The following is a 24,400-nucleotide window of genomic DNA, read 5'->3' as shown; positions in this document are numbered from 1 at the left end:
AGCTAGTGGTGGATCCAGGGTTACAATCAGTGATATTTATTGAGCACCTTATGAATGCTAAGTACTTCTGAGTTCAGGGTGCCTTCTGTTTGTTATGTTGTACTATCCCAAGCGCTTAGTACAGTGATTTGCACACAACAAATGCTCAGTAAAATACAATTGAATGAATGAATACTGTCGTATTGTATTCTCCCAATTGCTTAGTACAGTGTTCTGCACTTAGTAAGTGCTCAATATCATTAATCGATTGAGACTAAACGCGAGAAGCAGCGTGGCGCAGTGGAAAGAGCACGGGCTTTGGAGTCAGGGCTCGTGAGTTCGAATCCCAGCTCTGCCGCTTGTCAGCTGTGTGACTGTGGGCAAGTCACTTCACTTCTGTGCCTCAGTTCCCTCATCTGCAAAATGGGGATTAAGACTGTGAGCCCCACGTGGGACAACCTGCTTCCCCTGTGTCTACCCCAGCGCTTAGAACAGTGCTCGGCACATAGTAAGTGCTTAACAAATACCAACATTATTATTATTATTATTACTCTACTAAACGCTTGAAAGAATACAACAGATGCAAAGCGCATATTTCCTGTGCTCTAAGGGCTTTGAATTCAGTGAGGGAGACAAGGGTTATTAACAACTATTAATTTACATATAGCAAATGAAAAGAGCACAAGAGTGGGAGACACGAAACCTGTATTCTCATCCCGGTTCCACTACTCGCCTGCTCTGTGACTTTGGGTAAGTCACTTAACCACTTATTATTATTATTCCACTTCCTTATTTTTTAAAAATGGAGATAAAATTCTTATTTTTCCTTCCTCTTAGATTGTAAGACCCATGTGAAACAGAAACTGGGACCCGTCTGATTATCCTGAATCTACCCCAGCACTTAGTGCAGTTTTGGGCCCATAGTACTGTAAGCTCACTCTGAGCAGGGAACTTGTCTACCAAATCTATTGTATTGTACTCTCCCACCCGCTTAGTACAGTACTCTGCACACAGTAAGTGCTCAATAAATACCACTGTTGATGATAGTAAGTGTTTAATAAATCTTGCTATTATTATCATTATTATTATTACTATTATTATACTGGGAGCAGGAAGTATAACTACATCCATTACTGGTGCTCTGGCTGTGTCCCAGGGGCTCTCATCCAAGTACCCCTAACTTTTTATATGGTTTACAGGTATGAGGTGCTGTGATTTTGGTGTCTCAAAAAGCTTTGAAACCTTAAAATCTGTGGCTGCCTTTAACCTTCTCTTTTTCTAAGTTGGACCAAATTTGCCAATAAACAGTTAAATGCATTAATTTATCGGGGTCCAATAAATTGTAAATTCTTTGAGGACAGGGATGGCTTCTTTTACTTCCATTGTACTTTCCCAAGCTCTTAGTACAGTACTTTGTACACTGAAAGGATGCAATATCACTTATTGTTTTTTTAATAACATTTATTTCATGCCCATTTGGTACAGTGCATCATACGAGGCACTTGGAAAACAGACTAGTACAGTGACATGCAAGGAGTTTACACTCTAATGGGGAAAACAAAGGTAAAGAATATTTACCACCCAGACAAAGTAAATTGAGTGGACATCTATACATGAGTGCTAAAGGGGGTGTAAGTAATTTCCTAAATGCAGAAGATGATAGAAGGGATGATTTGGCTCAAAGTCAGAAAATTCACCGGAGACGACTTGTTGGAGAAGCTGAGATTTTAGGAGGGGTTAAATGTGAAGAGCTTGTGGGTCATCTGATGTTGGATGTGAGGGAGATTTCTAAGTCAAGGGAACAGGGTGAGTAAGGGGTTGGAGGCGGGAGAGTCAAGAGCAAGGTAAAGGTTGATGGTTTTCATCGGGGGAGCAGACAGTGGGTGAAGAGAGCAGATTGGTCAGGTGAAGATGGTGATGAGAGAGGCGTGCTGAGAAGGAGCAAGTCATTTTAGGGGATGAAAAGGGGTGGGAACAGTGGCGCAGGTGGATTTGAAGTAAATGTATTAAAGATTGTACATTTTATGTTTGATGCATTATTTTCTCCCACTCAAAAGTATATCGGACTTTCTGGCCACAAGTCAAGTGATGAAAACCTCTGTAAAAAGGGTTAAAAGTAAGCCATCAGCCAGTAGTGGTTTTCCAATTTAATTGGTGACTGGAAAGCCTGCCTCCAGATTTGTTAGGTGGATATGTGCCCAGAGACTTATTTAAAAACAAAGTCGACCACCCCAAAAGACTTGGAGAATCTTAGTTGTAAACTCTGACCTTCCACCTTAGATTCTGAGTCTGAAGATTTTGAGCCAGGCAGCCAAGAATGAATTCATACTACCTGCAAGTGGCCATTTTCTGTTTGCAGGAACGAAATGAACCTCAGGCTGCAGGAGTGGCCATCCTGGGGCCAGTGGCTCTGGAAGGGCCACCTTGTTCTGCTTCAGTTTCTACCTGGGACTTCTCTGGCTCTGCTCGGCAGGCAGGAAGGAAGTAGTCAGAGGAGGCACAGTGGTGTCAGCTGGAGCAGCTGCAGTGATGGATGAGAAGAAGGGGCTCCGGCACAAGGAAGGCCTCCCTTCATGTTTTCCCTCCCCCCACACCAGTAGTTCTGGAGGGTGGCAGGAAGTGTTGAATTTGTACCAGGAGAGGTCAGGGATGAGGGCTAGGGCATCTACCTATTGCTGAGTCAAATTCTTCCCGGTAATGGTGCTTGAGGTGAAAGGATATAAAAGGGTGAAGGGATATGAGAGGAAGTTTCTTTGTTTCCTGCTGCCACTACAACCTGGTTCCTTAGTGGCCTCAGGCTCCAAATAGTCGTAATATTTCTTAGGCACTTATTCTCATCTATCTCACCACAGAACCCTTGCCTAAGTACTCCCTCTGGCCTAGAACTCACTTCCCTTTATATACGACGGACTGCCACTCTCCTTGCCATAAAATCACATTTCCTTCTAGAAGTCTTCCCCAACTAAGCTCTCATTTCTCTTACTCCCTCTCCCCTCTGGGTCGCCTTTTAACTTGGATCCCTACCTTTTAAACACTCCATATCCATCTCAGCCTCACAGCACTTATGTGCATAAGTGTATTTCCTGTTAATATCTGACGTCTCCTGTAGGGCGCAATCTCCTTGTGGGTGGGAACTACATCTATCAACTCTGTTGTGTAATACTCTCCCAAGGGGTTAGTACACTGCTCGGGACATAGTAAATGCTTAATAAATGCCATTAATTGATTGATACTATGCTCAAAATGCTGGACTAAGCCCTAGGGTAAATACAAGGTAATCAGGCCAGATGGAGTCCCTCTCCATCTTGGCCACACAAACTAGGAGGGAGGGAGAACAGGTATTGGATCCCCATTTTACAGGTGAGGAAATTGAGGCTCAGTGAAGTGACTTACATAAGGCCACACAACAGGCAAGTAGCAGAGATGGTATTAAAACCTAGGTCCCCTGGCTCCCAGGCCTGTGCTCTTGCCACTATGCCACGCTCCATCCCAGTCTTCACTCTCCAGATTGTTTTCAGTCAGCACTTCTCAGAGGTGCCAGGATGTGGCCACAGATGCTGGAGCACAAATTACGCATTAGATGAGCTATCCTGCGCTCCCAGGTCCTTCAGACTGGGTCAGCAGGGACCTGCACTCCCTTATTCTGACATAAGAGCACAAAGAGCGAAGCAAAGTTTTGAGAGCACAGGTTGGTCCATTGCACCTGCACAGGTTAGTGCCAGTGTACCTGAATGTGTTGGAAGCAAATAATGTCATAGGAGGAAACCTGTGTGTGGGGACCCGAAAGCGTTTTTGGAGAGCATTTTCCTTAGGAGATAAAAGTAACAAACTCTATGTTTCAAGTCAATGGTGTCTGATTGGAGCGGGTTTGAGGTTTCACTTGCACTGCTGTTAATCAAAAGAAATACATTCTCTCTCCCTCGTAGACTGTGAGCCTCATGAGGCACAGGAACTATGTCTGCCATAGTTAGTGCTTAGTGCAGTTGTTGGAACGTAATCAGCACATAATAATAATTATGGTATTCGTTAAGCACTTACTATGTGCCAAGCACTTTTCTAAGTGCTCGGATAGATACAAGGTAATGAGGTTGTCCCGCGTGGGGCTCACAGCCTTAATCCCCATTTTACAGATGAGGTAACTTAGAGAAGTTACGTGGCTTGCCCAAGGTCACACAGCAGACAAATAGTGGATCCGGGATTAGAATCCGTGTCCTCTGACTCCCAAACCCGTGCTCTTTCCCCTAAGCCATGCTGCTTGCACCTGTTCTCAATGGTATGATTGTATCTGGTACAGGGAGGAAGATGGCTTTCGTGGTTGGAGTGGCTGCGTGAGATTTTGGTCTCATAGAACCTCTGAAGAAGATTCAGTCAACCACTTCTACTTTCTGCATTCACCCCCATTTCTCTCTCTCTCTCTCTCTCTCTCACTCACACACACACACAATATCCTACTCTCCTGTAGCACATTATTCACCTCCTTGGAGTCTCACTATCAGAACACCTGGCCTTTCCTGACTATTTCCAGAACTTTGACTTTCTTGCAAAATCTCTTCCTGAGCACTGACAGATGGAGGTCACCTCAGATGGTGGACCACAACAGTTTTAAGATGAAAAGGCCACACCCATAGTCTTAATGGGTAGTCAGATCCTGATTCACAGAGAGAACAATGATTTGTTTGGGGTATTAATTGGGATACATTGCACCTGGCTTTCATTGGCTGCATCCAGATTTTTATGTTACCATAAGTCCCTGACTGTTGTAAGGTACAGGATCATGTCTGTTGTTTGGATGTTAAAAGTAAAACAGTTCCCATTTTGGCCCTCACCCATTGAACTGACAATCCTGTTTGGTCGGATGAAGCTTTGTTTAAGAAATGAGGGATGACTTCACCGAAGTTTTGTGCTCTGCAACTAACTTTGAAGCAAGCCTGAAGGTAAATATTTACAAGATGGTCTGGAAGATGTCAGTTCTCCTCTGCATAGCGTGTGGTCATCTTCACCTCAGATCCTACCCTTTGCTCCAGCCGTTGCTACCCTCCTCCACCTCTTTGTTGAATGTGCTGGCCCAGATTTTTCAATTTTTCCAGTGGGCCTATCTTGGAATACTTGGATGATGTTATGTCTGTTCCAAGAAAACATTGTGAAGTTGCAGCCTGTCAAAGACAGCCTAGAGCCCATTTCATCACTCTGTACCCCTGATGCAGTGCCCAGAAGTTGAGCCTTAATGCTCTTCTAGCCTTTTAGTGCTGCAAAGCAATGAAAAATGGGCTGTGAAAACAATGTGAGTCTCTCTCACCAAATCTGGGCCACTGGCTTTTGAAAAGCACATTTGTACAATGTGGGATGCACACTAAGGAGATGAGCCAATACAGTCATTCTGAAGTGTTTGCCCAGGCATTCAATCCTCCTATAGCACAATGGATTATATCCCTGATGAACCTCACATTAAGAAAATCTTGGCTACAATCAATCAGCAGTATTTAGTGAGCATTTAGTGGGTGAAAAGCACTGTACTAAGTAAGCGCTGTACTAAGTGCATGAGAGTACTAAAGTGGGTAGAATTAAAATCAATCAGGGAAGGCCTTCTGGAGGTGACATGATTTCAGGTGTTATCTGAAATTGGGAAGAGTTGTGGTCTGACAGATTTGAAGCAGGAGGGAGTTCAGTTTCCTCAACTGTAAAATGGGGATTCAGTAACTGAACTCCCTCCTTAGACTGTGAGCCCCATGTGGGGCAGGGACTGTGTCCAACATGATTAATTTGTATCTGCCCCAGTGCTTAGTACAGTACTCGACAAACAGTGTTGAACACATATCACAATCATTATAATTATTGTAATAGTTATCATTATTCGAGGTAGGGCAAAGGGTGCGGGGAAGCAGTCAGCAGTAGGAGAGATGAGAATGAAGCACAGTAAGTAGGTAGTTCCCTGCCTTCGAGAAGATTTCCATTTAATGGGAAAGTACGCAGACAAAATGGATTTACGAATAGCTTTAGTATGTGTGCTTCTCCTGGAACTGTGCACATGCAAACAACTGTTTCTGCCAACATTGTATTGTGATCTGCCTAAGGTTTGGGAGAACTTTCCTTAATTTTCCAAATGCTTTCTATCCAAAATGCTGTGCATTGAATTCCTATGGGTTTTGGAACCTGTAGTTTTTTTTAGCCCTGACCCTTCTGTAGAAAGTTACGTATCCAGTAGAAGTAGATATGAGTTGATCTCAAGAAAGATGAAGCCCAACCTCCTATAAAGCAACATGGCTTAGTGGATAGAGCGCGGGCCTGGGAATCCGAAGGACCTGAGTAATAATCCTGGCTCTACCACTTGCCTGCCGTGTGTCCTTGGGTAAGTCACTTAGTTTCTCCGTGCCTCAGTTACCTCACCTGTAAAGTGGGGTTAAGAGTGTAAGGCCCATGTGGGACAGGGATTGTGTCCAACCCGATAAGCTTGTATCTACCCCAGCGCTTAGAGCAGGGCTTGACACTTAGTAAGCACTTAACAAATGCCACCATTATTATTATTCTCTTGAGGAAGAGATGCCAATATTATGTCTCCAGGAGGGACCATCGAATGGAGAACCATGATTGCATGTGCAGAGACCGAGGTTGCTCGCTGCCCGGGCAGAATGCCGTTTCACAAGCCAAACAGATGAGCTAACAGCCCCGTTGGCTGCCCCGATGTGGGCTCTGCCTCTCTGAAATGCACACTGGGCCGAACTCTCGGGCAACTCTCGAAGTTGGCTTTAAGAGTGTGAGCCAAGAAAGGGGCCAGACATTCTCCATCTGTGCTCTCGAAAAATCATTATTAAAAAAAAATCTTGGCGCGTGTCCTTCAGCATTGCTGCTGTTGATGAGAACAGCTGCTTCTTTGGCCTGTAGAAAAGCACAACATGAATCTCTTTATTCCTGCTTTTTTGACCAGAAAATACTAGCCCATACCAGTCCCAAGCAAGACAGGTGGCATCCATACAAACTGGAGACGAGGTAATGAGATAATGGTCTGTGTGATCCGCCATCGCCTGGCTCACTGGACTTGGCTCCCGTTCAGAACACTCATTGTTTTCCGGTTTTAATGAGCAGGCTCTATAAAATGCACAGCTCCCAGAGCCTCTTTGATTTCCTAAATTTTATTCATCATCTCTTTGTGACCGATTCCTTTACAGGATTTGCTTTTGATGAACTGCAAATATCCATTATGTTTGTGTAGGACTGCCTGAAGCTAGAGGTCCTGGGCTTTCAGCTTTGGGGGCCGCTGGGAATTATGGGAAGCCATGGCATTGAATGCGAACCTTGCCTCGTCCCCCCTCCCCCCGCCTTTAAGGCAAAAGAGTTATAAAATGGCAGGTTTAATCATTGGGAATAACTTTGAGGCTCGACTTAAAGGATGCTGGGGGAATCATTAGTTGTCTCCGTCTCTAATTGCCTAGGATTCAGAAACTGTGTGTATATTCTTGGGGCACTTTGAGCAGCGGGAGGCAACAAGCTTTCATTGTAGGTGGAACCGGGTTTGGGCTTGATGGACTGTTAAGGGTTGAGAGCAAAAGTAGATTGACTGCGGAGAGAGTCCTGGACCACAAAACAGATCCTATAGGCTAGAGTGGAGTCTCCCCTCTTTCACACTTCCATTGCCTGGGCCCCTGGACATGGGCTTTCTTGCATTCTGGACCAATTGAATCCTGGATGGGACTTAGATTCTCTGTCCTGTGAACAAACGCCACCTGCCAGGCCATCAGGAGTGAATACAGTCTCTACCCTTTGTTATGTATCTTATTGCTTTTGGTCGCCCCCTCACCATCTGGCCCGAGGGTAATATCCAATTCAGAGGCATGCAGAGAGGAAGAAATTAGTCTACCTGCCTTTGCATCTGTGCACAAAAATGCATCCCAAGACAGAGAGAGAGCACGGGCCTGTAAACTCACTGTGGGCAGGGAACGTTTCTACCAACTCTGTTATACTGTACTCTCCCTAGTGCTTAGGACACTGCTCCACTCACAGAATGTGCTCAGTAAATACCACTGACTGAACAATATGAATTATGTTCAGGTTTCCTCAGGTTCTGTTTGGTGGAGGCAGGTCACCACAAGTCCCTTCTTAAAAAAAAAAAAAAAAAAAGAATTCCTCCAACAGCCCATTTCCCAGCTTGATTCACCCAACGTGAATGATTGTCCAGACCTGAGACCAAGCATCTTAGGAGAAACCCTGGAAGCCTGGGTCTATCCCCTTACCCCATTGTGAATCAGCAGATGGTTCCTAGTCCCAAGGTTGCTGCCCCTGAGGGAAATTAATCACCTGCTGAGTGAGGTCCTGAGCAGTACTAGCTCTGGGGGCCCACCTGACATGGAAGGTTTGACTTTGAGAGTCTGTTTAGACAAATTGACACACTCCCGGGCAATATGCCTGGCAAAGCATCCTTGACTTGTAAGGAAGAAGTTTCTTGAACCCATTAAATTGTGAGCTTCTTAAAGCAGGGAGTGTGTGTTCTATTCATCAAGTGCTTAGTGCAGTGCTCTGCCTACAGTTGGTGCTCCATAAATGCTATTGATCGAACGAGTGAGAGGAGTTCTCCCCTTCAGCCGGGAAGGCAGCACGTTGAGTGGGATTCCTGTTGTTCCACCAGACCTCAGGGTGTTCCACAGAGGAAGGGCACATTGGGGCTCAGCGGGAAGGCCCCCTCTCCCTGGTGAAGATTTGGGGGCCTCGGGGACTCCAGGACCACTGTAGGTGGGGAAAGCCCCACTGGGGATAGGGCCATTCCTGAGCCATGGCACATCCAGTCAGTTCAAGGACTGTCTGCGAGAGGCAGCTCAGAGCAAATGGCATTGGGTTTTGCTGCCTGTGCCTGCATGGTTTGCATATTCTTTTCAGTTAGCAGAGTGGCCCTGGAAAGATACCCCTGACCCACAGGTTGTGGGGGGGAGGGAAGGAAGGGAAGGGTTACTTTGGATCTCCCAATCAAACAATGGTATTTATTGAGCACTTACTGAGTGCAGATCACTGTACTAAGAATTTGGCCAAGGACAGTAGAAGACACACATTCTGTGCATAAAGAGGTAATCTAATCTCCCCACTCCTGGTTCATTAAATTAGTCTGATGACTAATCATTTTGTGTCCAGATCAAGACAGGATCTGGCTGGTGCATGGAAAGAAGGTCAGGATATGGGGGGAAAGGGGAAGTGAGGAAGATAATTTTGTTATTGGTTACTTATTAGACTGTGAATTCTGTGTGGGGCAAGAATGGTCTCCAAACTGATTTTTTTTTAAATAAATACATAAATAAATAAATTACAGATATCTACATATATGCTGTGGGGATGGGAGGGAGGATGAACAAAGGAAGCAAGGCAGGGCAACACAGAAGGGAGTGAGAGGAGAGGAGGGCTTAATTAGGGAAGGCTTCTTGGAGGAACTGTCCCTTCAATAAGGCTTTGAAGTGGGGGAGAGAAATTATCTGTCTGCTAGCAGGGAGAGCATTCCAAGCCAGAGGTAAGATGTGGGTGAGAGTTTGGCAGCAAGATAGACGAGATCGAGGTACAGTGAGAAAGTTAGCATTATAGGGTTGGCTTACAGTAGGAGAGTAGCGAGGTGAGGAAGGGACAAGGTGATTGGCTTTAAAGCATTCAATGGAGAGTAGTTTTCTGTTGCATGTGGAGGTGGATGGTCAACCATTGGAGTTTCTTGAGGAGTTGGGAAACATGTTCTGAACATTTTTGCAGGAAAATGAATTGGATAGCAGAATGCAGTATGCAGTGGAGTAGGGAGAGACAGGAGGCAGGGAGGCCAACAAGGAGACTGATACAATAATCAAGATGGGTAGGATAAGTGCATTAATTTGGTAGCAGTTTGGATGGAGAAGAGCAGATTTTAGTGATGTTGTGAAGGTAGAACTAATAGGATTTAGTGATGGCTTGAATATGTGGGTTAAATGAGAGAGAAGAGTCAAAGTTAATGCCAAGGTTATGGACTTATGAAACAGGAAGGATGTGGTGTCATCAACAGTGATGGGAAAGTGAGCGGGAGGATAGCATTTTGGTGGGAAGATCAGAAGTTCAGTTTTAGCTATATTAAGTTCATATGCATGTAAGGGCCTTGTCTATCAACTCTATTTTATTGTACTCCCCAAATGCTTAGTACAGTGTTCAGCACATAGTAAGCACTCATTAAATAACATTAATTGATTGACGGAAGAACCTCAAGAACCCCCCAGTGGTTGCCATCTACCTCCACACCAAACTGAAGCTCCTTAATTTTGGCTTTAAAACAATCACCTTGCCCCCTCCTATCTTACTTCACTGCTGTCCAACTACAACTCAGCCGACACAGTTCAATCCTCTAATGCTCATTGTATCTCAGTCTAATCTATCTCGTGGCCGACCCCTTGCCCACGTCCCGCCTTTGTCCTGGAACTGCTTCCCCCTTCATTTCCGACAATCACTCTCTCTACCTTCAGAGTCTTATTAAAAGCACATCTCCAAGAGGCCTTCTCTGACTCAGCCCTCATTTCCTTTCTCCCATTCCCTTCTGCATCACTCTTGCACTTGGATTTACACCCCTTATTCACCCTACCTTCAGTTCTAGAGCACTTATGTTCATATGTTATGTTCATATATGTTATGTTGATAGAGAAGCAGCATAGCTCAGTGGAAAGAGTCTGGGCTTGGGAATCAGAGGTCATGAGTTCGACTCCTGGCTCTGCCACTTGTCAGCTGTGTGACTGTGGGCAAGTCACTTAACTTCTCTGTGCCTCAGTTACCTCATCTGTAAAATGGGGATTAACTGTGAGCCTCACGTGGGACAACCTGATGACCCTGTATCTCCCCGAGCGCTTAGAACAGTGCTTGGCACATAGTAAGCACTTAACAAATACCAACATCATCATCATCATCATCCATAATTTATTTATATTTATATTAATGTTTGTCTGCCTCTCTAGGCTGTAAGCTCACTGTGGCGGGTAACGTGTCTAGCAACTCTCTTGGGAGAGTACAATATAACAGCTTCGTACAGTGCTCTGCTTCAGTAATACAATAAGTAGTAGTAATAGCAGTCATTGAACACCTAGGTGCTTGTGAATTACAGATAACAAAGTGACTGTGAGCCCATTGTTGGGTAGGGATTGTCTCTATCTGCTGCTGAATTGTATTTTCCAAGTACTTAGTACAGTGCTCTGCACACAGCAAGTGCTCAACAAATACGAATGAATGAGTGACTGTGCTCTTTCCCCTAGGCCACCCTGTCTCAGCAGATAACTCATTGTATACCACCACACTAAGCAGTTGGGAGAGTATACTACAACAGAGTTAGTAGACATGTTCTTGGCCCACAAGGAGCTTAAAGTCTAGAGCTTACAGACATTAAAACAAATCAGAGATATGTACATAAGTGCTGTGGGGCTGAAGGTGGGGTGAATGTCAACTGCTCAAAGGATGCAGATCCAAGTTCCAAAGTGATGCAGGAGGGAGGGAGAGTAGGGGTAATGAGGGTTTAGTCAAGTAAGACTTCTTGGAGATGTAATTTTAATGAAGTTTTGAAGGTAGGGAAAGTGGTGGTCTGACGGATATGAAGGGGAAGGGAGTTCTAGGCCAGAGGGTGGATGTGGTTAAGGGGTCGGTGGTGAGATAAACAGGATTGAGGTACCGGGAGTAGGTTGGTATTAGAGTAAGCACTCAGTAAATACCATCGATTCATTATAGTCCTCAGTCCTCGCCTGGGTCCCTCTTGGGGCCATAACCCCTGTGACCTCCTTGAATCTTATTCCTGCCCCTGAAGGATCCATCTCTCCATTCATTCCCAGCTGGATCATAATGGCAATGGGCAGAAGTGTATTCTATATGCTACCCAGACTCCTCCATTCTCCCATCCTACTCCCTCTTCCTACTCCCTCTTCTTTTCCTCATCCTTCTTTATTCCCCTCTTCCCAATTTGGAAAACTGACCACTGGTTGTGGTGTCAAGGATCATGGCAATACATTTGGGGGTGATGACTGTACTGCCATTCACCCAGCCCAGAGTTCTGCTTTCCTATCACATGGCTACCTGCCTGCCCCTTGGACTGATCTTGTGACTTCTCCTCATTGGAATTCTCTTCTACTCATAATTTTCCGAGTGAAATTACTGATCTAGTGCCCAGCTTCTACCCTCACAACATGGATTCAGTGGACACTCAGACAGTCATTGATGGTAATGATTATCATATTAACTGGACATTCCTGCAAAGATCATGTCTTCAATGGAAAATTTTAGCTCTTGTAGTTAATGTATGTCCACATGTATGTAAAAGTATTCACAATTCCCAGGGCAATGCCTGTGTTCTTAGTAAATCCCAACAGAGGTATTTATCCCTGTCCTTCGTATCTGAAGCTACTGTAGCAATGATGGGATTTTTTTTCCACTTCCTGCTGCAAGCAAGGCATTTTGCAGTTGTGATGGCCTGCATGACATCATTCACACTTCCTCATGCTTCAACCTAAGACTGGGGTTGGGATTATGACCTGATCTATGACTTTGGCCAACCATTTCTCTCTGCACCTCTTATGGTCTTAACTGGGTTGCCATTCTGTACACATACGTACATCTGGCATACTGCTTTGGAGTGAGATATCTACATCAACTCTAAATGCCTGTGGTGTTTGCGCCAATAAGAACTTTGACCTCAGAATCAGATCGTGAAATGTTGGGAAGAAGGAAGGGCACCCTCAAAAGGGAGAGAGGGAGGTGGGGGGGAAGAGAGAGAGAGAGAGAACAAAAATGAAAGCAAACAGGCAGAAGGAGGTGGGGGTGTGTGGGAGGATGAAAAAGGAATAGCAGAAGACAGAGTGGAGAGTAAATCTGTAAATGGAAACATCTTTAAAATATGTTTCCACGTTGGCAGCTTCAATGTTCCAAATTCAACCACCTGTTCATCCAGCTCACTTTATTTCATTTTCTTTCGATCTATTCCAGAAAACAGTTTAAAAGGGACCTGGATTATGTTTCATTGCCAATATCAGTTAGTTTGTGGTGCTTTGTTGAAGGGGGAAATAACGTGGGTCTATAACATCTGTAGTGTGTTCCTCTTGTCATATCAATGCTTTCTCCTTTGCTGAGCACAAAGCTCACACTTGATGAAAACGAAAAGTGACCATTTGTCATTCAATCTCCATTATAAAGAGAACGATATACAACATTTAATATGAATAGCATTCTTAATTGACAGCTAAAGTGTAAACCCTAAAGAGGGCTTTTACCACAAAAATTCTATTTCCATATACCTTTAATCATCTGGCAAATTACCTTATTAACCACGAGGGAGTCTGGGCTTATTACTTAATTAAAATTTCTTTTCCTTTTCTTCTCATTCAAACCACATGGGCCTGAATTGCGGGTGGTTTTGTGTTTTCTCTGCCTTGTGATGTCTCCGCAGTAATAGCTGCATGGAAGAATTTTGGTTATGTTGGGTGGATGACTAAAGAGTCAGCAACATTAAAGGAGGGAGTGGGGCGGGGGGGTGGGGACGGGAAGGCAATTGTCTGGATAGACTTCCCCTAGCCAGTTGACATAACTGCTACTTGGGTGGTACAGAGTTCTGAGATGTGTACAGCCATTTACCTCTTTCTCTCGCCAAAACATCTGGAATGCAAAATTCTGTCCTTCAACAGCCACGTACGTTAGAAAAACAACAGGACCGAAAAATGACTGGATAAAGCCTCATTATTACTGGTAGGAAATTAGACATTTAAGGTTATACTTCAAAGCAACTATTTTTATTACAACATGCTCAAACAGTTTGATTTATTGGGTAACAGAGCAGGACTATGGCAAATATTCCGCCTCACAGAAATGAAAAAAATAGGACACAAAGAAGTGACAGGCGAAGAGGTTTAAAGAATTCACCTACTAGATGAATAATAATACTGATCTACATTATAAATGATTCAGTCTTCTCTGGCCCCCCAGATTGACAGTGAAGAAAAAAATCTCTGTGAGGAAACAATTCCTTCTGATTTCTTTTATAATTTGGAGAAGTAAATGGTTGGAAACTGTGAGGTAATCTTCTCTATAAACTCAGTACTGGTCAGTGTCTTGTTCTGGATCCAGGAGCTGAGGGATTTGTCAAAAAACTTTAGAGGGGAGTCACAGGATGGCCAAAGAATCAGAAAATGGAATCTAAAAGAAAGACTGAAGAAATTAGGATGATTCAATCTGAAGAAGAGAAAGCAGAGGGATGACTTTCAGAGTGTGGCTTTCAAGGGCATGAAGGGTATTTTACAGAGAATGATGCCTCTCTGTTCTGCATTATTCCCAAAGACATAATGTGAAGAAACAGGCTAAGGGTGCAGAGGGAAAGATTTAGGTTAGAACTAAGGAAAATTTTCCAGATAATGAGAGTAGTTAATATCAAATTATTAGTAGCTGAGAGAACTTGTAAAACCTCTTCTTTTGGAAGCCTTTAAAATTAAGAGGATTTTCATCTGTGTGGAAGAGGTGGGGTGTTGTCTGCTCTGAACTCAGGGTCAGGGACAAGAAAATTCCAAAGGATCCCTTACAACTCTAAGGTTCTAGAATTCCACAGCCATTTTTCAGGACCATAGGGAAAGATAGGAGCCCACTGGGTTCGTGGATGACAACGATGATGGCCATGAATCCAATGAGTGGGTTTTAAGGAGTGAACTACCTTACCTAGCATGGGGAGTTTGGTGATACCAGAGGAGTGGAGCAAATGGTGGTGCCTCCAAGGTAGAGGCAGAGAGGGAATTTGAGCGAGGCAAAAAGAGGGGTTTAGTGATTTCCAGTATGAAATGAATCTCTGGTGAAATGATATGCAGGTCATTATCTATTCAAGTGGCGTCTGCAGTCAGTAACCCCCACAGTTTTGAAGTGGGGCTGTGGCACAGAGCGCAGCAACAGAGTGCGGAAACAGTGTTGGCTACTGGGATTCTCTGACTCCTGCCGGGGTAGCATGTCTCCTGGATCTTTCTGGGAGTGCTACGAAGAGCAGGCTCTCGTTCAAAAATAGTTTCCCCAAACTCATCAATTGACAGTTGCAGTTCTCTCAACCCTAATCTTCAAAACGTTTGGGACAATGTTCATAAACATGTTTTAGAATCCCATGGTGTAATTGAAACATTTTTATAAGATTAAAGAATAGAACAAACTGGCACAAGGTTTGTTTGAACAAGTGTGCTGGTGATTTTTTTTCCAAAGGTAAGTGAATGTTAGATTAAGATGCTTAGCAACAGAGCTTGTGGAATTTCATTGTTTGTTTATTGAGAACACAAATCACTTGCTTGCAAAGCCCCTAAAACTTTGCAAGATGGAACACCCCCCCCCCCCCCACACACACCTTTCCCAACCTCAGAAATATACAGAGGGAACTTGGAAGAAATTGCTCAAAGTAGTGGGAGAAATAGAAGAGGATGTAGACCATGGGATCCTTGCTTTGATCTGTGCTTACCCAATTCAGCTGAGATTCTAAAGGGGAAACCCTCATAGACTTTGCTGGGCCTTACACAGACAAGTTAGTTGCAGAATTGCCTGACCACCAAGCAATTAAAGACAAAGTGTTCTTGCTAATGAATGATAATTGCTAGTAGTAACAGCATAAAATTTAAAAGGATGGAAGCCTAGGGTCGGAAAATAGCTGTCTGGGGACCAGATTCAATAGAGGTTTTCGTAATTTCTCCTCCTCTTGCGGCATTCCAAAGTCTCAGGACAGCTTGTCTAGAAACAGGGTAGACTGGAAAGCTGGAGGGTTCTATCCTCTATTTTCCATTGTGGGGCTTCCTAAATTCAAAGGCATTCTTCAAAGAACTGTTCCTGGGAAAGAAGAGAGAGCAGCCGGGAGGGAATGGTGTCTTTTTATGAGCAGGCAGGAGAGCAAAGGTAGGTGATTGATTCAAGGCCTTAGGAGTCAGCCTCAGATAAGAGTGTGCTGTCTTGCCGACCTCACCTGTTCCCGTTAATGAACGAGCCTGGGAAATGGGAGCAAGATCAAAGTTGATCTGGGACAGAATTGCTGACATTCTTGGAATAGTTCTGAGTTTCTCCATTCACAGTGAGCATGAATCAAGTTCACTGACATAGAAAGAGGAACCCACAAAGCCACCTTTAGTTCTTTTGTTACCTTGACTCTCAGCTCCTTACCCTCCTTGACCCCCCTCCTCCTGAAGCTGATGAGCGGTGACCGCTGCCTGAGCCCTACTGGTGCCTTCAGCGGAGCGATTTCAGGGGTCAAGCGGTGTAGCCACAGCGAGAGAAGATATGCAGGAGTCGAGGAGGAGGATCCAGTAACCTGCTCAAATAGTTAGCTCACTCCAGAACCATCGACAGGTCCCAAGGGAAGGAAGGACGAGCTTCAGGCCTGAGACTTCCCGAGTTAGAACCTGCATGCATGGAGGAATCGATCACTGTGATGGCGGTTTGGGCGGTGGCACTCAGGCCCTCGTCCCTCTCTGCCAGTCATGTTCCAGGGAGTCAGGCCAGAGGTCAGTGGGCTGTGATAGATTCAATGCTCTGGGGTCTGTGGGTCCTTCATCGGCCTTTTTAGGCACAACCACACACATACACACCTGAAGGGTGGTAGGTATAGTTTGAAGCTCTTTCAGGATCCTAGACAAGGCTCTGGATTAAAGTGGCCATTGACAGCTCTCATAGAGCTGTCACCCAGAAGTTCTTGAGTCATATGTTCTGCCAGGCAGACAGCATAACTAAATGACAGGATAGGCACCATTTTGCCAAAGTCCAAACAAGTCCACCCAAACCTGAATTATTTTCTCCAGGGAAACCTCTGACACCTCCCTTTTAATTAATAATTGTGGTATTTATTAAGTGCTTACTATGTGCCTAACAGTGCACTAGGGTAGATACAAGATCATCAGGTCCCACATTGGGCTCACAATGTAAGTAGGAGGGAGAGCAGGTTTTGAATCCCCATTTGGCAGATGAGGGAACTGAGACACAGAGAAGCTAAGTGACTTGACCAAGGTCACATAACAGGCGAGTGGCGGAGTTCGGATTAGAACCCAGGTCGTCTGACTCCCAGGCCCATGCTCTTACCACTAAACCACGCTGCTTCCCTCCTTCAGCACCTCTTAGTTCCCCTCCCAGGTCCTTGTGAACTCAGACATGGCTTCTGATTCACAGAACTCAGAGACAGGAGCTGAGGCCTAGGGAGAAAGACCAGGTAATGAAAATAAAAACTTTGGATTATACAGTATTATAGCCATACTGGAGAGGAGAAAAAGCAGCTTTAAACAAGATGAATGGCCACCCTATTCTGAGAGAGACATTCATGGAGAACCCCTGAGAAGGCAGAGAGGAGATGTATTTGCATTTAGAAGCTGTGATTAAAGCCCATTGTGCATGTCAGGGGCGTGTACATGCATCAGTCAAACTGTTATCTGAAACATTATATTAAGAAGAGCAATTAGAAGGAGTAGCTCCTCCTGGACCCCAAATCACCCTCCTCTGATCTGTCACTTGGCTCTCAGATAACATTCCAAGCCCCTAGGTATTCCTTCCTGACGGATCTAAAAGTGCAACATACAAGGCTGGGTCAGGTTTACTTGGGGGGTGAGTGACGAGGGCTGAGAGATGAGGGCAGCAGCCAAGTGCAGAGAGTGGTTGACTCTCTGAGAAAATGCTTCCCTGAGCCACCTAGAAATCAGATCTGGAGCTGGGGAGGGTAAATGTCCTAAACTGATCTCAGGAACCCTGACAATCCTTTAGTAGGGAGGCAGTCATTCAGATATCCAGGTCCTGAACTCCCCCCTGATTAAAATCAAATTGCTCTCTCCAAAATTCAAAGATGATAATTAAGTGTCTCTTTTCCCGTCTCAGACCCACATCCAGTTTGCTGACACAGGGCTGGAGCCTGTGCAGCAGCGGGCCTTTGATCTATCTTTTTCCAGCCAAGAAATCTCCCTTCTTTCTGAGGCTCAGAACTGCGAGAAGCGTTGTGAGGATGGAAATCACAACCACCACCCGGATGGAGTGCTGGTTTTTTTGGAGGCTGGCAGCTAGGGCAGACCACGAGATTGAAATGAGGGGTGTTCAGGCCGAATGTACTCTCTGCCCCACCAAGAATCACTCTCACATTGTGGAATGTGATCTTTTACTCCAAGGAAGAGATAGATTTCATTATCCCAACCCATATAGTTTGAGGACCTAGTGGGTGCAAGAGAACTGTACTAGGTGCTTGGGAGCAATTGCAGTGTAAAAGTCAAGGACATTGGCCTTGAGTTCCTGCATCAAATCCTTGATGAATTTCCTGCAGTTTCAGCTTCCCCCTCTGCCTGTTCAGCCAGTAAATCACATTTCTGTTTCGGCCTCTGCCTTTCTAACTATAGGAGGAAGATGAGTGTAAGTGTGGATACTGGTGCTTCTGAGGCTATGACCCTGTGGGAAGAAGTCCCGTCATGCACACAAACTGGAGTTGAGAGCTCGCAGTGCCTGCCATCCATGTGGTGGTAATAATAATGATAATAGTAATTGTGGTATTTGTTACGTGCTTGCTATGTGCCAAGCACTGTTCTAAGCACAGTGTAGATATAAGGTAATCAGATGAGGTCACCGAGGCACAGAGAAGTTAAGCGACTTTCTTAAGGTCAGTCAGCAGACTTGTGGCAAAGCCAGGATTAGAATCCACGTCCTCTGACCCCCAGGTCCTTGCTCTTTCCACTAGGCCATGCTGCTTCTCGCTGGTAGATCTGTCTGAGCACTCCAAAGCAGAGTGCAAAGTGTGCTCAGTGCCAAGTATAGGCCCAAGAGGTAGGAGATCTGGGTTCTAATCCTTCCACTGTCACTGACCTTCTGGGGGAGCTCAGGCAAGTCACTCAACCAGGCTGACCTTTGGTGCCCACATCTGTAAACCAGGTATAAAATAATTTTCTCCCTATCTCTTAGATTGTGAGGTCTAGGTGAGGCAGGTTGTACCTGATTTGTTTCTCTTGTGTTTTCCCCAGTACTTAGCACATGGTTAGCATGAAAAAAAAAATAAAGAATGAGAAGGAGATGGAGACTGAGTCAGGCTCTTAGTACTGCCATTCCTCAGTTAGGGATGGGGTTGACATTGTGGAACCTCCAGACTCAGCCCCATCCTTGGTCATGGGAGGCTCTATGTCTCAAGCTTCCTCCCAAGACCACAGATTCCTGTTCACATCCCTTTTGGGTTGCCATCTTGTATTTCCTTGAGGGGAATTCCATCTACTGCCCTCACAACACAGTCCCATTCTTTAACCCATCGGGACTGTCCAGGAACTGGACTGGGGGCTGTTAATCTCCTCCTTCCTCAGGGAGTGTTAACAGTTTTTTTTTTAAATCTAGTGCTAAACTGTGGAGGGTGTGGTGGCCACTGATGCCCATCTCAGGAACCAGACACAGAGATGCACATGATATGTGCATTTTGCTGGGCATTTAGTGTAACCTAGTGATATCATAAGCACCATTTTGCAAAAGTTTAGTCAAGGCCACCTTGAATTTAGATCATTTCTTGGCAAGGATCCTCTGCCTCCCCCGCACTTGCTCAAGAGCCATTGCGCTCCCTCCCAGGTCCCTGTGAACACAAATGCCACTTCTGAGTCATGGGACTTGGCAACAGTAACCAAGGTGGAGGGAAGTTTGGTGCTTAAGATAAAATATTAGGCACAAAGGCATCCGGAGCTATATTCATACTGGAATGGGACTAGATTGACTGGAAACTGGATGAGTGGCCACCCTATATTGGTGGGCAGGGTGCTTCTTAGGACAAGAGTCAATCAATTGTATTCATTGAGCACTTACAGTGTGCAGAGCACTGTACTAAGCTCTTGGTAGGATACAGTATAACAGAGTTGGTTCCTTTGGGAACTTGTTTGCACTTAAATCACTCACTAATCAGTTGCCTCTCCTTTGCTGAGGAATGGGGTGGCCCTGCAGACTAAGCACGTCCCCAGTGACATTTGGTGGCACCAGTGCAGATTAGACCCATTGAATCCTGGGAACTCACTCCCACTGAGAGGAGAAAGGTTCTCAGATGATGGAGCCTTTGAACAGGTCTAGGGCTCTAAGGAAATGTCCTTTCCTTGCAGTTTGAGAGGGATAGGCTGCAATTTTCCCCTCAGAGGAATGTGACACTAATTGGTTCAGCACAGTCATTTTCGAGACAGCAAATTAAGAAGCTTAAAAGAAAATAAATACCCGCCAGCAGCGATGGGCTTGCATCGGATTATAGGACTGGAACTTCGGTGTGTGACATATTTATCAACAGACCTAACTGAGAGTGTTTTTGTTGTGGACTTTGTCCCTGTCATTTAGGGACCTTAGAATGATGGGTAGCCTCTCCCCTGCCTCACCAGGAAAGCTATTTTGGATTTAATGCAAACCTCATTCTGGAGGCTGTTTATGTAAATAGAGGATTTTATAGGCAGGCAAATCAATGTGGCTTGTTAAGCACAGGGGGCTTCTGTACAGGTATCCATCAGTTGACAGGTCTCGGTTCATTTTATGGAAATATATGTTGAAGGGTTGGAGAACCTGCACCAATGTGGCACATTACATCCTCAAGGATTCCTGCAATTTCAGCTTTGGAAAGATGGATACAAGAATCACCCTTTCTCCTCTCGGGAGAAGCAGCAAAAGAATAATAGATAACCACAACCTTTGGACTTTGAAGACCTTGGGGATGAGGGAGAGAGAGGTTTCTGTCTACCAGACTCTCAGAGAAAAGTCAAGGGAAGAGTTTCTAGAGAGTGGCTCTTTTGATTTCTCAATCTCCCCAGTGCTCTCCTATGAATGAGATGCTGTATAGCACCAAGCAAGGAAATTTTGGGAGCAAATGAAATCCTTGGCATTTCTCTTCTGGATCAGAGGCCATGTGCTCCAGCTGGGGTGCCTAAACTGAGATGTAAAGATGCCAGGGGACTTAGGCTAGAATGTGTGTGTGATCAGTGAGAGTGAGGGGGTGGCTTGTGGTGAAAATCCACCCACCACTGGGCCTTGCCTAACCAGACCAGTTTTTATTGTGTTATCAATTGACAGTTCTATTCTATTTCATCATCCTGGATCCCAGGACATTCCTTCCAGGCTGTAAATCCTGTGGTGACCCACCCCCACTGTCTGGTTTCCTGGGGCACCTCCCCTCCCTCCAGGCCTCTACAGCCCCTAGGACATTGGACTAGAGCCAGGATTTGGGCTGAGAGGGGAAATGGAGGTGCAGAGATGGGCCTAGTGAGTGGAGAAGTCCTGAGATACTTACGATATTTGGTAAGCACCCCATATGCTAAGCCCTGGGGTAGTTACAGGGTAATCAGATCGGTCTCTGTCCTACATGGGGCTCACAATCCAAAAAGAGGAAACCGAGGAACAGAAAAGTGCCCAGGATCACCTGAGAGACCAATGACAGAGCTGGGATTAAATCCCAGATCTCTCGACTCCCACTCCCTTATTCTTTCCACTAGGCAACTGCTTTTTCCGAGCAGGAAAGGAACAAAAGTTTTCAGGGACCTAAATAAACCCAAAGGCCAATGTTCATCTCGCTGTCGTCTGTGGGCTGAATTCCGTAGTTATGACAGGTCAGAAATTGGCTCCAAGAATCTTCATTGCAGATTTGGTCTGATTCATTACAAACTTGATTCTGCGATGAGACATCCCTGCCCCGAGGGGGTCAAAGCAGAGGGGTGTGATTTTTGGGTCTGCTCACCCATCCCCACTCTGTGTATCTGACAGCAGCATCCTTTTCCTTGCCTGTGCCCTTTCTGCTCCCTGGCATTTTGCAAACTGCTGCTCTGGCAATCGGTTGGGATGAGAGGACGTGAGACCCTTTGGCTGGCCTGCAACTTTCCTTTGGAATTCTGATGAAACACGATGAAAGCAGTGCGATTTCAGGAAGGAATGTGATGTGATTTCAATGTGGAAAAAGAGGGTGGGGGCCTTGGGGAGGTGAGGAGGGAAGAACAGGAGGAATGATTGGGATCTGAAATCACACTCTGAGAGCTCTTCGTGATCGGGGACAAGGACGTCTGCACCGATTTAGTTCATGAATCTTCACCCTGGAGCTGGCGGGTTTGAGGTGCATAGCAATTCAGAGTAGTAATGAGCCTGGCTGTTCCTTCTTCACAAATGGGGTGCTGGCCAGAGGGCTGGTGAAAAGAAGCTGCCATAAAGCCATGGCAGAGACACCTTCAAATTCCCCCTGTGACGTCCCAGTGTAGCTCTGGGAATAGGTGCTCCATAAGGTTGTAACCTCTTGGAGAGCAGCGGTTGCACATCTTCTGTTGTATTCTTCCATGTACTTAGTACCGGGCTCTGCACTCTACTGATTGTTTGAGTGACCGTTTGCCAGCTTGTAGTGGGCAGAGAATGTGTCTGTTTCCTGTTACCATTGCACTCTTCCAAGTGCTTAGTACAGTGCTTGCACACAGTAAGCACTCAATAAATACGATTGAATGAATGAATTGCTAGCTGGAGTCAAGCAGACGCGGAGCTGGGACCATTCTGCTTCCATGCCTGCAGAATTCATTCTCTGTCTCTACTGCTTTTTTCCGTGCCTGAGGCAAAAGACAGAGGCTCCTCTTCTTTCTGTGTCCAGGAAAATGCATAGTTAGGGCCCAGCCACATGCAAAGGGTAGAGCTGAGCCCAGTAAATCATAACAATGTCCATCGTTTTTTCTTTCTGGGGCACTTCTTTTCCAAAGACTTCACCTGGCAAATCAGGAGTTTGGAAAGGTTTTAGTTTGGACAGAAATCATTTCTTCCTTTCTATAGGCAGGAGATAGCATTCTGAAGATCAGGATGCAGTTTAAATGGAAAGACAAATGAAAGGGAGAGATGGATTATAAAGGTTCAGAATCAGCTTGCACAGGGCTCAGTACAGCATTTTATCTCATTCACACTAATTATGTGATTGTGATCACTGCAGAGATTTAATATCTCTCTGGAGTGGCTACGTAACAACTGGTAAAACTTTTATCACTGTCTTTAAAGAATCTCAGAGAACTACAAAGGTCAGTTTTTCCACACTGGACATCAGAATGGCAGCCATAAACTGCAAGTCACCAAGGACTGAGCATTATTATTATTGGTATTTTTATTTGTATTAAGTGCTTATTTGAGTAAAGCCCTGGCATATAGCTACGGTCTTGTTTTATGCTATCGAGTCGTCACCGACCCATAGCGACTGCATTGACACACCTCTCCCAGAACACCCCACCTCCACCTGCAGTCGTTCTGGTAGTGCATCCATAGAGTTTCCTTGGTAAAAATACGGAAGTGGTTTACCACTGCCTCTTCCATGCAGTAAACTTGAGTCTCCACCCTCCACTCTCTCCCATGCCTCTGCTGCCCAGCACAGGTGACTTTTGACTTGTGGCAGATTGCCTTCCACTCGCTAGCCACTACCCAAGCTAGGAATGGAATGGGTGGGCCTCTGCTTGACTCTTCCTCCCGTAGTCAAGACTGGAAGAGTACTGGAAACTCTCCAGATGCAATCCTGAAAGGGGGATAGCTGTGGTATTTATTAATAATAATAATAATAATGTTGGTATTTGTTAAGCGCTTACTATGTGCAGAGCACTGTTCTAAGCGCTGGGGTAGACACAGGGGAATCAGGTTGTCCCACGTGGGGCTCACAGTCTTAATCCCCATTTTACAGATGAGGGAACTGAGGCACAGAGAAGTTAAGTGACTTGCCCACAGTCACACAGCTGACAAGTGGCAGAGCTGGGATTCGAACTCATGAGCCCTGACTCCAAAGCCCATGCTCTTTCCACTGAGCCATGTTAGCAATTTACTATTCACCAAATACTCTGTTGAGCACTGGGCTCCTGATCTAAGACACATGAAGCTCCTGATCTAAGAAGAAATGACATCAGGTATGAAGGGTAGTAATAATGATAATTATTAAGCACTATGTGCTAAGCACTGGGGTAGACTTAAAATATCTGTTCTCCCTCCCTCTTAAGACTGTGGGATAAGGATTATCTCCATCCTGATTTATTTTAACTCCATTTTACAGATGACGAAAGTAAGGTGCAGAGAGATTGTGACAGGCCCAAGGTCTCACAGTAGGCAGGTGACAGAGCCAGAATTAGACCCCAGAGACTCCCTGTCCCATGCTCTTTCCATTATTCCATGCTGCTTCCATTTTGCAGATGGAGAAATGTGGGCACAAAGAGATTAATTCAAGTGGGTTAGGATTTCTTGAACTTTAGCTGAGCAATGTATTTATACATTCTGTATAGTTAATTAGTAGCTGGAGCACTGATGAAAGATTCTAGGTGCCTGTGTGCTCTAGGATAATAGAAATATGTATTAACTAATCAATCATTCAGCCCAAGTTAGTTGTTGCCATTACTTGAGACCAGATGTGAGTTTGCAGGGTCACAGTAGAGATACTCTGAAGAGATCAGGGCTGCCTGTGGGAAAGGAGAAATTTTCATTTTTTTTTTCTGGGAATTATTTACCCATCTCT

General features: G+C 45.1%; 1 long non-coding RNA gene and 1 other non-coding gene across 4 annotated transcripts in view; one reads left to right on the top strand and one right to left on the bottom strand.

Moving 5' to 3' along the window:
* Positions 1-24,400, top strand: part of LOC103166216 — a 476,150-nt gene that overhangs the window by 205,809 nt on the left and 245,941 nt on the right. The window lies entirely within an intron of this gene.
* Positions 23,292-23,429, bottom strand: LOC114816728. Its single transcript, XR_003764543.1, has one exon. It is a non-coding gene; the product is annotated as a small nucleolar RNA SNORA7 (small nucleolar RNA).

This window comes from Ornithorhynchus anatinus, chromosome 1 (assembly GCF_004115215.2).
Source record: "Ornithorhynchus anatinus isolate Pmale09 chromosome 1, mOrnAna1.pri.v4, whole genome shotgun sequence".
Lineage (NCBI taxonomy): Eukaryota > Metazoa > Chordata > Mammalia > Monotremata > Ornithorhynchidae > Ornithorhynchus > Ornithorhynchus anatinus.
The sequence above is the reverse complement of the archived record's forward strand: the minus strand, read 5'-3'. Positions and strand labels throughout refer to the sequence as shown.